Source organism: Aethalodelphis obliquidens, unplaced genomic scaffold, assembly GCF_003676395.1.
Source record: "Aethalodelphis obliquidens isolate GAN/ISIS:26980383/991018 unplaced genomic scaffold, ASM367639v1 scaffold111, whole genome shotgun sequence".
Classification (NCBI taxonomy): domain Eukaryota; kingdom Metazoa; phylum Chordata; class Mammalia; order Artiodactyla; family Delphinidae; genus Aethalodelphis; species Aethalodelphis obliquidens.
In genome coordinates, this window is record NW_020838055.1 from 2,043,763 (window position 1) to 2,057,254 (window position 13,492).

The 13,492-nt window shown below is 41.6% G+C and overlaps 1 protein-coding gene and 1 non-coding gene across 7 annotated transcripts in view; one reads left to right on the top strand and one right to left on the bottom strand.

Annotated features, from left to right (window-relative positions):
* Window positions 1-13,492, top strand: part of PTPN23 (protein tyrosine phosphatase non-receptor type 23) — a 55,062-nt gene that overhangs the window by 26,021 nt on the left and 15,549 nt on the right. The gene's annotated exons all lie outside the window — the stretch shown is intronic.
* On the bottom strand, window positions 6,631-6,735 carry LOC113615065 (U6 spliceosomal RNA). The gene has a single exon (XR_003430897.1). It is a non-coding gene; the product is annotated as a U6 spliceosomal RNA (small nuclear RNA).

Consider the following 13,492-nt stretch of genomic DNA (forward strand, 5'->3'; position numbering starts at 1 on the left):
AATTCATTGATGACCTCTAGTAGTTTTCTGGTGACATCTTTAGGATTTTCTGTGTATAGTATCATGTTATCTACAAACAGTTGACAGTTTTACTTCTTCTTTTCCAATTTGGATTCCTTTTATTTCTTCTTCTTCTCTGATCACCATGGCTAGGACTTCCATAACTATGTTGAATAAAAATGGCAAGAGTGGGCATCCATGTCTTGTTCCTGATCTTAGAGGAAATGTTTTCAGCTTTTCACCATTGAGTTTGATGTTAGGTATAGATTTGTCATATATGGCCTTTATTATGTTGAGGTGTGTTCCCTGTATGTCTACTTTCTGGACACTTTCTGGATGGTGGCCTTATAGAATGAGTTTGGGAGTGTTCCTTCCTCTGCAATTTTTTGGAATAGTTTTAGAAGGACAGGTATTAACTCTTTTCTCTAGACGTTTGATAGAATTTGCCTGTGAAGCCATCTGGTCCTGGACTTTTGTTTGTTGGGAGTTTTTAAATCACAGTTTCAATTTCAGTACTTGTGATTGGTCTGTTCATATTTTCTCATTCTTCCTGGTTCAGTCTTGGAAGATTTTACCTTTCTAAGAATTTGTCCATTTCTTCTATGTTTCCATTTTATTGGCATATAGCTGCATGTAGTAGTCGCTTGTGATTCTTTGTATTTGGTTGGCCAAAAAGTTCGTTTGGTTACCGAATACATTGTTGAATACAGTTCTTGGTGAAAATGAAAAGTGTGTCTTTTATTTTTACTTAAAACCGAACAAATTTTTTGGCCAACCCAATATTTTTGTGCTGTCAGTTGTAACTTAGTTTTCATTTCTAATTTTACTGATTTGAGCCCTGTCCCTGTTTTCCTTGATGAAACTGGCTAAAGGTTTATCAATTTTGTTTATCTTTTCAAAGAACCAGCTTTTAGTTTCTTTGATCTTTTCTGTTGTTCTCTCCATCTCTATTTCATTTATTTCTGCTGTGGTCTTTATGATTTCATTCCTTCTACTAACTTCTCGTTTTGTTTGTTCTTCTTTCTCTAGTTGCTTTAGGTGTAAGGATAGGTTGTTTGAGATTTTTCTTGTTTCCTGAGGTAAGATTGTATTGCTGTAAACTTCCCTTTTAGAATTGCTTTTGCTGTGTCCCATAGGTTTTGGATCATTGTGCTTTCATTTTCATTTTTCTCTAGGTATTTTTTGATCTCCTCTTTGATTTACTCAGTGATCCATTGATGGTTTAGTACCATATTATTTGCCTCCATGTGTTCGTGTTTTTTATCATTTTCCCCTTGTAGTTGATTTCTAATCTCAGTCTTGTGGCCAGAGAAGATGCTTGATATGATTTAATTTTCTTAACTTTACTAAGGCTTGCTTTGTGGCCCAGCATGTGATCGGTCTTGGAGAATGTTCCATGTGCACTTGAAAAGAATCTGTATTCTGCTGCTTTTGGATGGACTGCACTATAAATATCAATTAAGTTCATCTGATCTGATGTGTCTTAAGGACTGTGTTTCCTTATTGACTTTCTGTCTGGATGATCTGTCCCTTGATGAAAGTGAGGTGTTAAAGTCCCCCACCATTACTGTGTTACTGTTGCTTTCTCCTTTTATGGCTGTTAGTATTTGCCTTATATATTGATGTGCTCCTGTGTTGGGTGCATATATATTTACAATTGTTATATCTTCTTTTTGGATTGATCCCTTGATCATTATGTAGTGTCCTTCTTTGTCTCTTATAACACTCTTTATTTTAAAGTTTGTTTTATCTGGTATGAGTATAGTAAGTCCCCTACATACGAACGAGTTCTGTTCCAAGAGTGTATTCGTAAGTCCCGTTTTGTTTGTAAGTCTAACAGAGTTAGCCTAGGTACCCAGCTAACACAGTCAGCTGTATAGTACTGTACTGTGTTAGGTTTATAATACTTTTCACACAAATAATACATTAAAAAAACCCACAAAAAATAAAGAAAACATTTTTAATCTTACAATATAGTACCTTGAAAAGTACAGTAATACAGTACAACAACTGCATATAGGGGCTGGTATCGAGTGAACAGGCAAGAAGAGTTACTGGCTGGAGGAGGGAGAGGAGGTGGGAGATGGTAGGGCTGATGGATTATCAGCAATAGGAGATGGAGGGCAAGCTGCAGTTTCACTCACGCCTGAAGTTGACGGTGCAGGTTCTGATTCCTTCAATTCCATCTACCGTCTTGAAAAAAATGTTCCAGTGATGTTTGGGTAGTACTGTACCAGCTACACCACCGCTGCATTTATGCTTGCTTCCGGACATCCTGGGCTGGAAATAAAGATACTATACTACTGTACTCTATACAGTACTGTACAGTAAAGTACACAAAAACACAGCCACCGGTAGAGGATGCACGCGTGTGACAATGTACGCCAGACACATGAACTGACTTACATGATTAGACATGAGAATGCACGTTCACGTCTTTGAAAGTTTGCAACTTGAAGGTTTGTAGGGGACTTACTGTATTGCTACTCCAGCTTTCTTTTGATTTCCATTTGCATGGAATACCTTTTTCTGTATCATCATTTTCAGTCTGTATGTGTCCCTAGATCTGAAGTGGGTCTCTTGTAGACAGCATATAAATGGGTCTTGTTTTTGTATCCATTCAAGCAGTCTGTGTCTTTTGGTTGGAGCATTTAATCTGTTTATGTTTAAGGTAATTATCGATATTATGTTCTTATTGCCATTTTGTTAATTGTTTTGGATTTGTTGTTGTTGTTTTTTAATTAATTAATTTTTGGCTGTGTTGGGTTTTCGTTTTTGTGCGTGGGTTTTATCTAGTTGTGGTGAGCGGGGGCTACTCTTCACTGCTGTGCATGGGCTTCTCATTGTCGTGGATTCTCTCGTTGCAGAGCACGGGCTCTAAGCGCGCAGGCTTCAGTAGTTGTGGCACATGGGCTCAGTAGTTGTGGCTTGCAGGCTCTAGAGCTCAGGCCCAGTAGTTGTGGCGCACGGGCTTAGTTACTCCACGGCATGTGGGATCTTCCCAGGCCAGGGCTCGAACCCGTGTCCCCTGCATTGGCAGGTGGATTCTTAACCACTGTGCCACCAGGGAAGCCCCTTTGATTTGTTTTTGTAAGTCTTTTTTCTACCCTTTTGTTCTCTTGTGATTTGATGACTGACTGTAGTGTTTTATTTGGATTCCTTCTTTTTTTGTGTGTGTGTATCTATTATAGATTTTCAGTTTGCAGTTACCATGAGGTGTTTTTTTTAAAAAAACTTATTTTTTTAAATTTTTGGCTGCGTTGGGTCTTCATTGCTGCACGCTGGCTTTCTCTAGTTGGGGCAAGCAGGCTTCTCATTGTGGTGGCTTCTCTTGTTGCGGAGCACGGGCTCTGGGCCCTCAGGCTTCAGTAGTTGTGGCACATGGTCTCAGTAGTTGTGGCTTGCAGGCTGTAGAGCAAGGCTCAGTAGTTGTGGTGCACGGGCTTAGTTGCTCTGTGGCATGTGGGATCTTCCAGGACCAGGGTTCAAACCCATGTTCCCTGCTTTGGCAGGCGGATTCTTAATCACTGCACCACCAGGGAAGTTCATAAATAGCTTTTATTATGTCGAGTTATATTCCCTCTATACCCACTTTTGTAAGGGTTTTTATCATGAATGGATGTTGAATTTTATAAAATTCTTTTTCTGTATCTTTTGAGATGATCATGTAGCTTCTGTCATTTCTGCCCCTCACCCCCCTGTTTTGTTTTTTTTGGCCATGCCATGTGGCACATGGGATCTTAGTTCCCTGACCAGGGATTGTACCCATGCCCCCTGCAGTGGAAGCATGGAGTCTTAACCACTGGGCCACCAGGAAAGTCCTGGTTTCTGTCCTTTCTTTTGTTAATGTGGTATATCACATTGATTGACTTGTGTATGTTGAACCATCTTTGTGACCCTGAGATGAATCCAACTTGATTGTGGTGTATGACCTGTTTTATGTATTCTTGGATTTGGTTTGAGAATTTTTGTGTCTATATTCATCAAAGATACTGACCTGTAATTTTCTTTTTTGGTAGTGTCTTTGGTTTTGGTATCAGGGTGTGTGTTGGGTCTTCGTTTCTGTGCATGGGCTTTCTCTAGTTGCAGCGAGCGGGGGCCACTCTTCATTGCAGTGCACGGGCCTCTCACTGTTGCGGCCTCTCGTGTTGTGGAGCACAGGCTCCAGACGCACAGGATCAGTAGATGCGGCTCACGGGCCTAGTTGCTCCGCGGCATGTGGGATCTTCCCAGACCAGGGCTCGAACCCATGTCCCCTGCATTGGCAGGCAAATTGTCAACCACTGCGCCACCAGGGAAGCCCATTCATTCAGTTTTGATGGGCTGTATGTTTCTAGAAAGTTGTCCATTTCTTTGAGGTTGTCAAATTCGTTGGCCTATAATTATTCATAGTATTCTCTTACGGCTTTTTGTATTTCTGCAGTATCTGTTGTGATTTCTCCTCTTTCATTTCTTATTTTGTTTGTGTCTTCTCTCTTTTCTTCTTGGTGAGCCTGGCTAGAGGTTTGTCAATCTTGTTTACCCTTTCAAAAAACCAGCTCTTGGTTTTATTGGTTTTTTTGTCTTGTTCTTTTATCTCTGTTTTATTTATTTCCTCTCTGATCTTTATTATCTCCTTCCTTCTGCTGACTTTCAGTTTTGTTTGTACTTCTTTTTCTAATTCTTTTAGATGGTGGGCTAGGTTGTTTATTTGAGATTTTTCCTGTTTCTTAAGGAAGGCCTGTATTGCTATGAACTTGCCTCTAAGAACTGCATCTAAGAACTGCATCCCAGAGATATTTATGGTTGTGTTTTCATTGTCATTTGCCTCAAGGTTTTTGGGTTTTTTTTGTTTGTGGTACGCAGGCCTCTCACTGTTGTGGCCTCTCGCATTGCGGAGCACAGGCTCTGGACGCGCAGGGTCAGCGGCCATGGCTCACGGGCCCAGCCGCTCCGCGGCATGTGGGATCTTCCCGGACCGGGGCACGAACCTGTGTCCCCTGCATTGGCAGGCAGACTCTCAACCACTGAGCCACCAGGGAAGCCCTGCCTCAAGGTATTTTTTAATTTCTTTGATTTTTCTTGTTGACCCTTTGGTTTTTTTAGTAGTATGTTGTTTAGTCTCCATGTAATTGGTTTTTTCTTGTTTCTTTCTCTGTGGTTGATTTCTAGTTTCCTGCTGTTGTGGTCAGAAAAGAGGCTTGAAATAATTTCTATACTATTAAATTTGTTGAGGCTTGTTTTGTGCCCTAGTATGTGGTCAGTCCTACAGAATGTTCCATGTGCACTTGAAAAGAATGTGTATTCTGGGTTTTTTTGGATGTAATGTCCTGAAGATATCAATTAAGTTTAACTTTTCTATTGTATTATTTAGGATCTTTGTTGCCTTATTGATTTTCTGTCTCAAAGATCTGTCCATTGATGTGAGTGGGGTATTAAAGTCTCCTACTGTTAATGTAGTCTTGTTAGTTTCTCCCTTTATGTCTGTTAGTATTTGTTTTATTTATTTGGGTGTTCCTGTGTTGGGTGCATATATGTTGACAAGTGTAATATCCTCTCCTTGTGTTGATCTTTTTATCATTGTACAGTGTCCTTCTTTATCTTTCTTTATAGCCTTTGTTTTAAAGTCTATTTTGTCTGATATGTGTATTGTGACCCCTGCTTTCTTGTCATTTCCGTTTGCATGAAATGTCTTTTTCCATCCCCTCACTTTTAATCTATGTGTGTCCTTTGCCCCAAAGTGGGTCTCTTGTAGGCAGCGTATTGTAGGCTCTTATTTTTTTAATCCAGTCTGCCACTCTGTTTCTTTTGATTGGAGCCTTTAGTCCATTGACATTTAAGGTAATTATTGATAAGTATGTATTTATTGCCATTTTAAACCTTGTTTTCCCATTGATTTTTTTTTATTTCTATTATATATTTTTTTACATCTTTATTGGAGTGTAATTGCTTTACAATGGTGTGTTAGTTTCTGCTTTATAACAAAGTGAATCAGCTATACATATACATATATCCTCATATCTCCTCCCCCTTTGCTCTCCCTCCAACCCTCCTTATCCCACCCCTCTAGGTGGTCACAGAGCACCGAGCTGATCTCCCTGTGCTATGCGGCTGCTTCCCACTAGCTATCTATTTTACATTTGGTGGTATATATAAGTCCATGCCACTCTCTCACTTTGTCCCAGCTTACCCTTCCTCCTCCCCGTGTCCTCAAGTCCATTCTCTATGTCTGCGTCTTTATTCCTGTCCTGCCCCTAGGTTCTTCATAACTTTTTTTTTAAATTCCACATATATATGTTAGCATGTGGTATTTGTTTTTCTCTTTCTGATTTACTTCACTCTGTATGACAGACTCTAGGTCCATCCACCTCACTACAAATAACTCAATTTCGTTTCTTTTTACGGCTAATATTCCATTGTATATATGTGCCACATCTTCTTTATCCGTTCATCTGTTGATGGACACTTAGGTTGCTTCCATGTCCTGGCTATTGTAAATAAAGCTGCAGTGAACATTGTGGTACATGACTCTTTGAATTATGGTTTTCTCAGGATATATGCCCAGTAGTGGGATTGCTGGGTCGTATGGTAGTTCTAGTTTTCGTTTTTTAAGGAACCTCCATACTGTTCTCCATAGTGGCTGTATCAAAAAAATATATAGAACGCTTCATGAATTTGCGTGTCATCCTTGTGCAGGGGCCATGCTAATCTTCTCTGTATTGTTCCAATTTTAGTATATGGCTGCCGAAGTGAGCACTCCCGTTGATTTTATATTTCTTCTTTGTCCCTTTCTTTTTTCTTTTGTGGTTTGATGATTTTCTTTTGTATTACGCTTATCTTCTCTTCTTTTTGTTTTTTTGTGAATCTGTTGTATGTGGTTGCCCTGTTTTTCAAGTATGTTAACTCCTTCCTATATCTACTTGCTTTAGACTGGTAGTCAGATAGGCTCAAACACCTTATAGAAAAAAAAATCTACATTTTCTTACTCTCCTCTCCCACATTTAATGATTTTGATGTCCTCTTTTGCATCTTCATGTTTATCCTTTTGCCATTCATTGTGGTTATCATTGCTTTCACAAAAATTTTTTTACTATTTTAAAAATCTGTGTGTGTACTTTCTTGTTTAAATGATTTACTTGCCAATTATGATTTTCTCTTTCCTGTAGATTCTTACTGCTTTTCGTATTTATTTATTTTTTGGCTGTGCCATGCGGCCTATGGGATCTAACTTTCCTGACCCTGGATCAAACACAGGCCCCCTGCAGTGGCAGCACAGAGTCCTAACCATTGGACTGCCAGGGAATTCCCTCTACTTTTCTACTTAGAGAAGACCTTTCAATATTTCCTTTAGGATAGGTTTAGTATTGCTGTATTCTTTTACTTTTTGCTATCTGAGAAATTCTTTATCTCTCTTTCTGTTCTAAATGATAATCTTGCTGGGTAGAGTATCCTAGGTTGCAGATTTTTCCATTTTGGGACTTTGAATATATCTTGCCACTCCCTTCTGGCCTGCAGCATTTCTGTAGAGAAATCAGCTGATAACCTTATGGTTGTTCCCTTGTAATTAATTCTTTGTTTTTCTCTTGTTGCCTTTAGAACCTTCTCTTTATTTTTAACTTTTTTTAATATGTCTTGGTGTAGGTCTGTTTAGGTTTATCTTGTTCAGAGCCCTCTGTGCTTCCTGTATCTGGATATGTTTCCTTCTTTAGGTTTGGGAAGTTTTCAGCCGTAATTTTTTCAAACACAGTTTCATTACCTTTTTCTCTTTCTTCTCCTTCTGGGATCCCTATTATGCATAGATTGGCCCACTTTATGTTATCCCATAGGTCTCATATTGCTTTCATTTTTTGTCATTTGGGTTTCTGTCTGCTGTTCTAATTGGGTGATTTCCATTATTCTGTCTTCTAGATCACTTATTTGTTCTGCATTATTCATTCCTCTGTTCATAGCCTTTGGTCCAGCTTTCATCTCTTCAAATGAATTCACTAATTTTTCTTGGCTCCTCCTTATAATTTCTAGTTCCTTTTTACAGTAGCCTGCATTTCTGTCGATAGCTTTTCTCAATTCCTTCAGTATTTTCATTATCTCCTTTTTTATTTTTTTGCGGTACGCGGGCCTCTCACTGTTGTGGCCTCTCCCGTTGCGGAGCACAGGCTCCGGATTCGCAGGCTTAATGGCCATGGCTCACAGGTCCAGCCGCTCCACGGCATGTGGGATCTTCCTGGACCAGGGCACGAACCCATGTCCCCTGCATCGGCAAGCAGACTCTCAACCACTGCACCACCAGGGAAGCCCTCCTTTTTTATTTTTGTTTAGTTCTGGCTGCATTGGGTCTTCGTTGCTGTGCGGGCTTTCTCTAGTTGTGGCGAGTGGGGGCTACTCTTTGTTGTGGTGTGCGGGCTTCTCATTGCAGTGGCTTCTCTTGTTGCGGAGCATGGGCTCTAGCTGCATGAGCTTCAGTAGTTGTGGTGCATGGGCTCAGTAGTTGTGGCTCACGGGCTCTAGAGTGCAGGCTCAGTAGTTGTGGTGCACGGGCTTAGCTGCTCTGCAGCATGTGGAATTTTCCCTGTGTCCCCTGCATTGGCAGGCAGATTCTTAAGCACTGTGCCACCAGAGAAGTCCCTCATTATCTCCTTTTTGAACTTGGTGTCTATTAGACTGAAGAGGTCTGCTTCATTGTTTGTTCTTCAGGGGTATTCTCTTGATCTTTTAATTGGGAGTGGTTCCTCTGCTTCTTCATTTTACTTATATTTCTCTTGCTGAACGAGTTGAGGAGAAACAATTATCTACTGTGGTCTTGGAGGGCTATTTTTATGTGGAAACATCCCTGTGTAGCCTGTGTGGGCTTAATATTTTTGGATGTGAGGGCTGTTTTTAGTATGGATGCCTGCCACCTCTTTCCTCACTGTATGCTGGCTATCATCCCCTTGATAGGAGGTGTGACTGATGTGCTGACCAGAGCCAGCACTGGATATTGAGCAGGGCCTCCTCTTTGCTCTATGGTTTTCACTGCCTTGTCCGGGGCAGGGTGTGCTCCCCAGTTGTTGGAGTAGCAGCCCCCAGATCGGTTTCTGAGTTGCATTTCTGGTATGTGGTGCAAGGTAGGTTGGATTGGGGTGCTCCCACTGGGAGAGGAGCCATTGATACTCCTCCTCCTCCTGAGCTGTTCACCTGTGAGTGTGCTCCATTGTGTCACCTTTCACCTATTGTGCAGACTCTCAGAGTACACTGTTATTGGCACTGCCCTCGGCCCCACCTCAACCGTAGGTATGCTGGCAGTCCTCCCTGGTACCTCTCAGGCTTTGTTTTCACAATGCCACCAGCGCAGATCCACAGAAGTCAGGTCCCAAGACTGCGGTACTCGTGCACCTGGACCTTCTGTGGGTGCTATGGAGGCAGCTCAGACCCTGGCTCAGCCCAGCCGCCTGGTGTACATGCCCACAATGCCCACAGCTGCTAAGGCCAGACCTGTCCCAGCCATGGGAGCACCAGTTTTCTGTTCAGATGTTCTGCAGGCACTGAATATACAAAGCTGGCAGCGGAGGTGTAAATCTGCGGTTCGTTCAGCCACAGGGAGAGATTTCATCTCTGCTTCCTAAGTCACACGGCCCCTGGGGCTCAGCTGTGATTTCAGCCCCACCTCTGTGTGTGGGCAACCCACTGGTGTCTGCGCCCAGGGCTGCTGAAGCAGTGGCTGGAACTTGTGAGCCTGCCCAGGTGGGAGGGAACTGAGGTGGCAGCTGGAGTGCATTGGCCTGCCCAGGCAGAAGGGAGCTGGGGCAGCGGCCAGAGCCTATGGAGGTAGGAGCTGGTGGGTGGGGAAGGAGGCTGCAATGGTGGCCCCATCTCTCCCTTCCTGCGCCACTTAACAATGGCACTTCGCTTCTGTGGCAGCCTGGGCTTCTTCCATGAACACTCCTGGTCGCTGTGCCCCACACTCCAGCCCCTTTAGGCTGTCTCCATGCAGCCAACAGCAGTCCTCTCCCCGGGTCTGTCCTCTAAACCCCACGTTCCAGCACCCAGCCCCTGCCCATACCAGCAAAGGTGCTTCTAAGGCTGGGATGCACAGGGCAGTGGCACGGCCCATTTGTGTAATCTCTGGCTGTCCTGCCTGCCACTAACTGGTTGTTGCTGTCTCTGAGCCTTGGAAGCTTCTTTTCTGTCCCTGCTGATCTTTCCTCTGGTGAGGGGACTTCCCAGGGTGTGGGAACCTCTCTCCTTCAGCTCCCTCCTAGGGGTGCAGGACCCATCTGCTTCCTCTTTATTTTTTTTTCCTTTTGCCATACCCAGTTACGTGGCCATCTTTCTTGTCCTTTCAGGTGTTTGAGGTCTTCTGCTAGTGTTCAGTAGGTGTTGTGTGAGAATTGTTCCATCTGTAAACGTATTCTTGATATATTTGTGGAAAGAGATACAGTCCATGTTCTACTACTCCACCATCTTGATTCTGATCCCCTTTATCCATTTTTGTTTTGGCTGTATTGGGTTTTCGTTGCTGTGCGTGGACTTTCTCTAGTTGTGGTGCGCGGGCTTCTCATTGCAGTGGCTTCTCTTGTTGCAGAACATGGGCTCCAGGCGCGTGGGCTTCAGTAGTTGTGGCACGTGGGCTCAGTAGTTGTGGCTCTCGGGCTCTAGAGCACAGGCTCTGTAGTTGTGGTGCATGGGCTTGGTTGCTCCGCGGCATGTGGGATCTTCCCAGACCAGGGATCGAACCCGTGTCCCCTGCATTGGCAGGCAGATTCTTAACCACTGCGCTACCAGGGAAGTCCCTTTTTATCCATTTTTGAATCGAGTTTCTGTTGTTAAGTTGTAGGAGTTCTTCATATATTCTGGATATTAACCACTTATCAGATACATGATTTGCAAATATTTTCTTCCATTCCATGGGTTGCCTTTTTACTTTGTTGGTTGTGTCCTTTTGATGCTCAGAAGTTTTAAATTTTGATGTAGTCCAGTTTACAATTTTTTTGTTGTTGCTTGTGCTCTTCAAGTCACATCCAAGAAATCATTGCCAAATTCAATGCCACGAAGATTTTCCCTTTTATTTCTTCTAAGAGTTTTATAGTTTCAGCTCTTATATTTAGGTCTTTGCTCCACTTTTAGTTTATTTTTGTAAATGGTGTAAAGAAAGTTTCCAGCTTCACTCTTCCGCATGTAGATATTTAGTTTTCCCAGCACCATAAATTGAAAAGACTGTCCCCCATTGAATGGTCTTGGCACCCCTGTCAAAAATCATTTCAAAAAAAAAAATCATTTCACTATGTGTATTAGTTTGCTCTGGCTGCCATAACCAAGTACCCCAGACTGCTGACTTAAACAACAGAAATTTATTTTCTCACAGTTGTAGAGGCTAGTAGTCTGAGATCAAGGTGTTGGCAAAGCTGACTTCTTCTAAGGATTCTTTCTTTGACTTGTGGATGACCATCTTTTCCCTGTATCTTCACATGGTTGTCCCTCTATGTATATCTGTAGAAGGCCAACAGTCATATTGGATTAGGGCCCACCTCTAGGACCTCATTTCACTGTAATTACCTCTTTAAGGCTCTATCTCCTAAAATACAGTCACATTCGGAGATACTGGGAGTTAGGACTTTAGTATGAATTGGTGAGGGGGGGCATTATTCAGTCCATAACACCACATATTTGAGGGTTTATTTCTGGGCACTCTCTTTTACTCCATTGGTCCATATGTCTTTATTGCCAGTACCAAACTGTTTTGATTATTATAGCTTTGTAATAGGTTTTGAAATGAGGAATTGTGGGATCTCCAGTTTTGTTCTTCTTTTTCAAGATTGTTTTGGCTATTTGGTGGGGGGGGGGGTGGTCCCTTGAGATTCCATATGAATTTTTAGGATGGATTTTTCTATTTCTGCAAAAAATGCCATTGGGATTTTGATGTGGATTGCACTGAATCTGTAAAAAAGTAAAATCCAAAAACTATCACTTTAGGGAGGCTTGCCACCTTAATATTAAGTCTTTTGATACATGAGTATCAGATATCTTTCCATTTATTTATGTCTTTAATTTCTTTCAGCAAAGTTTTGTAGTTTTCTCTATGCAAGTCTTTGGCCTTCTTGCTTAATTTTACTTCTAAGTAATTTATTCTTTTTGATGCTATTGGACTTGAAATTCAAAAAAAAATTTTCTTTAATTGTGATTTTTGTGTATTGATTCTGTATCCTGAAACTTCACTGAATTCATTGATTAATTCTAACAGATTTTTTTGGTGCAATCTCAAGGGTATTTTTACATATGAGTTCATGTCTGTGAAAAGAGATAATTTTGCTTTTTCCTTTCTAATTTGGATACCTTTTTTTTTTTTTTAAACATCTTTATTGGGGTATAATTGCTTTACAATGGTGTGTTAGTTTCTGCTTTATAACAAAGTGAATCAGTTATACATATACATATGTTCCCATATCTCTTCCCTCTTGCGTCTCCCTCCCTCCCACCCTCCCTATACCACCCCTCCAGGCTGTCACAAAGCACCAAGCCAATATCCCTGTGCCATGCGGCTGCTTCCAACTAGCTATCTACCTTACTACGTTTGTTAGTGTGTATATGTCCATGACTCTCTCTCGCCCTGTCACAGCTCACCCTTCCCCCTCCCCATAACCTCAAGTCCGTTCTCTAGGAGGTCTGCGTCTTTATTCCTGCCTTACCCCTAGGTTCTTCATGACATTTTTTTTTTCTTAAATTCCATATATATGTGTTAGCATACGGTATTTGTCTTTTTCTTTCTGACTTACTTCACTCTGTATGACAGACTCTAGTTCTATCCACCTCATTACAAATAGCTCAATTTCGTTTCTTTTTATGGCTGAGTAATATTCCATTGTATATATGTGCCACATCTTCTTTATCCATTCATCCGATGATGGGCACTTAGGTTGTTTCCATCTCCGGGCTATTGTAAATAGAGCTGCAATGAACATTTTGGTACATGACTCTTTTTGAATTTCGGTTTTCTCAGGGTATATGCCCAGTAGTGGGATTGCTGGGTCATATGGTAGTTCTATTTGTAGCTTTTTAAGGAACCTCCATACTGTTCTCCATAGTGGCTGAACCAATTCACATTCCCACCAGCAGTGCAAGAGTGTTCCCTTTTCTCCACACCCTCTCCAGCATTTATTGTTTCTAGATTTTTTGACGATGGCCATTCTGACTGGTGTGAGATGATATCTCATTGTAGTTTTGATTTGCATTTCTCTAATGATTAATGATGTTGAGCATTCTTTCATGTGTTTGTTGGCAGTCTGTATATCTTCTTTGGAGAAATGTCTGTTTAGGTCTTCTGCCCATTTTTGGATTGGGTTGTTTGTTTTTTTGTTATTGAGCTGCATGAGCTGCTTGTAAATTTTGGAGATTAATCCTTTGTCGGTTACTTCATTTGCAAATATTTTCTCCCATTCTGAGGGTTGTCTTTTGGTCTTGTTTATGGTTTCCTTTGCTGTGCAAAAGCTTTGAAGTTTCATTAGGTCCCATTTGTTTATTTTTGTTTTTATTTCCATTACTC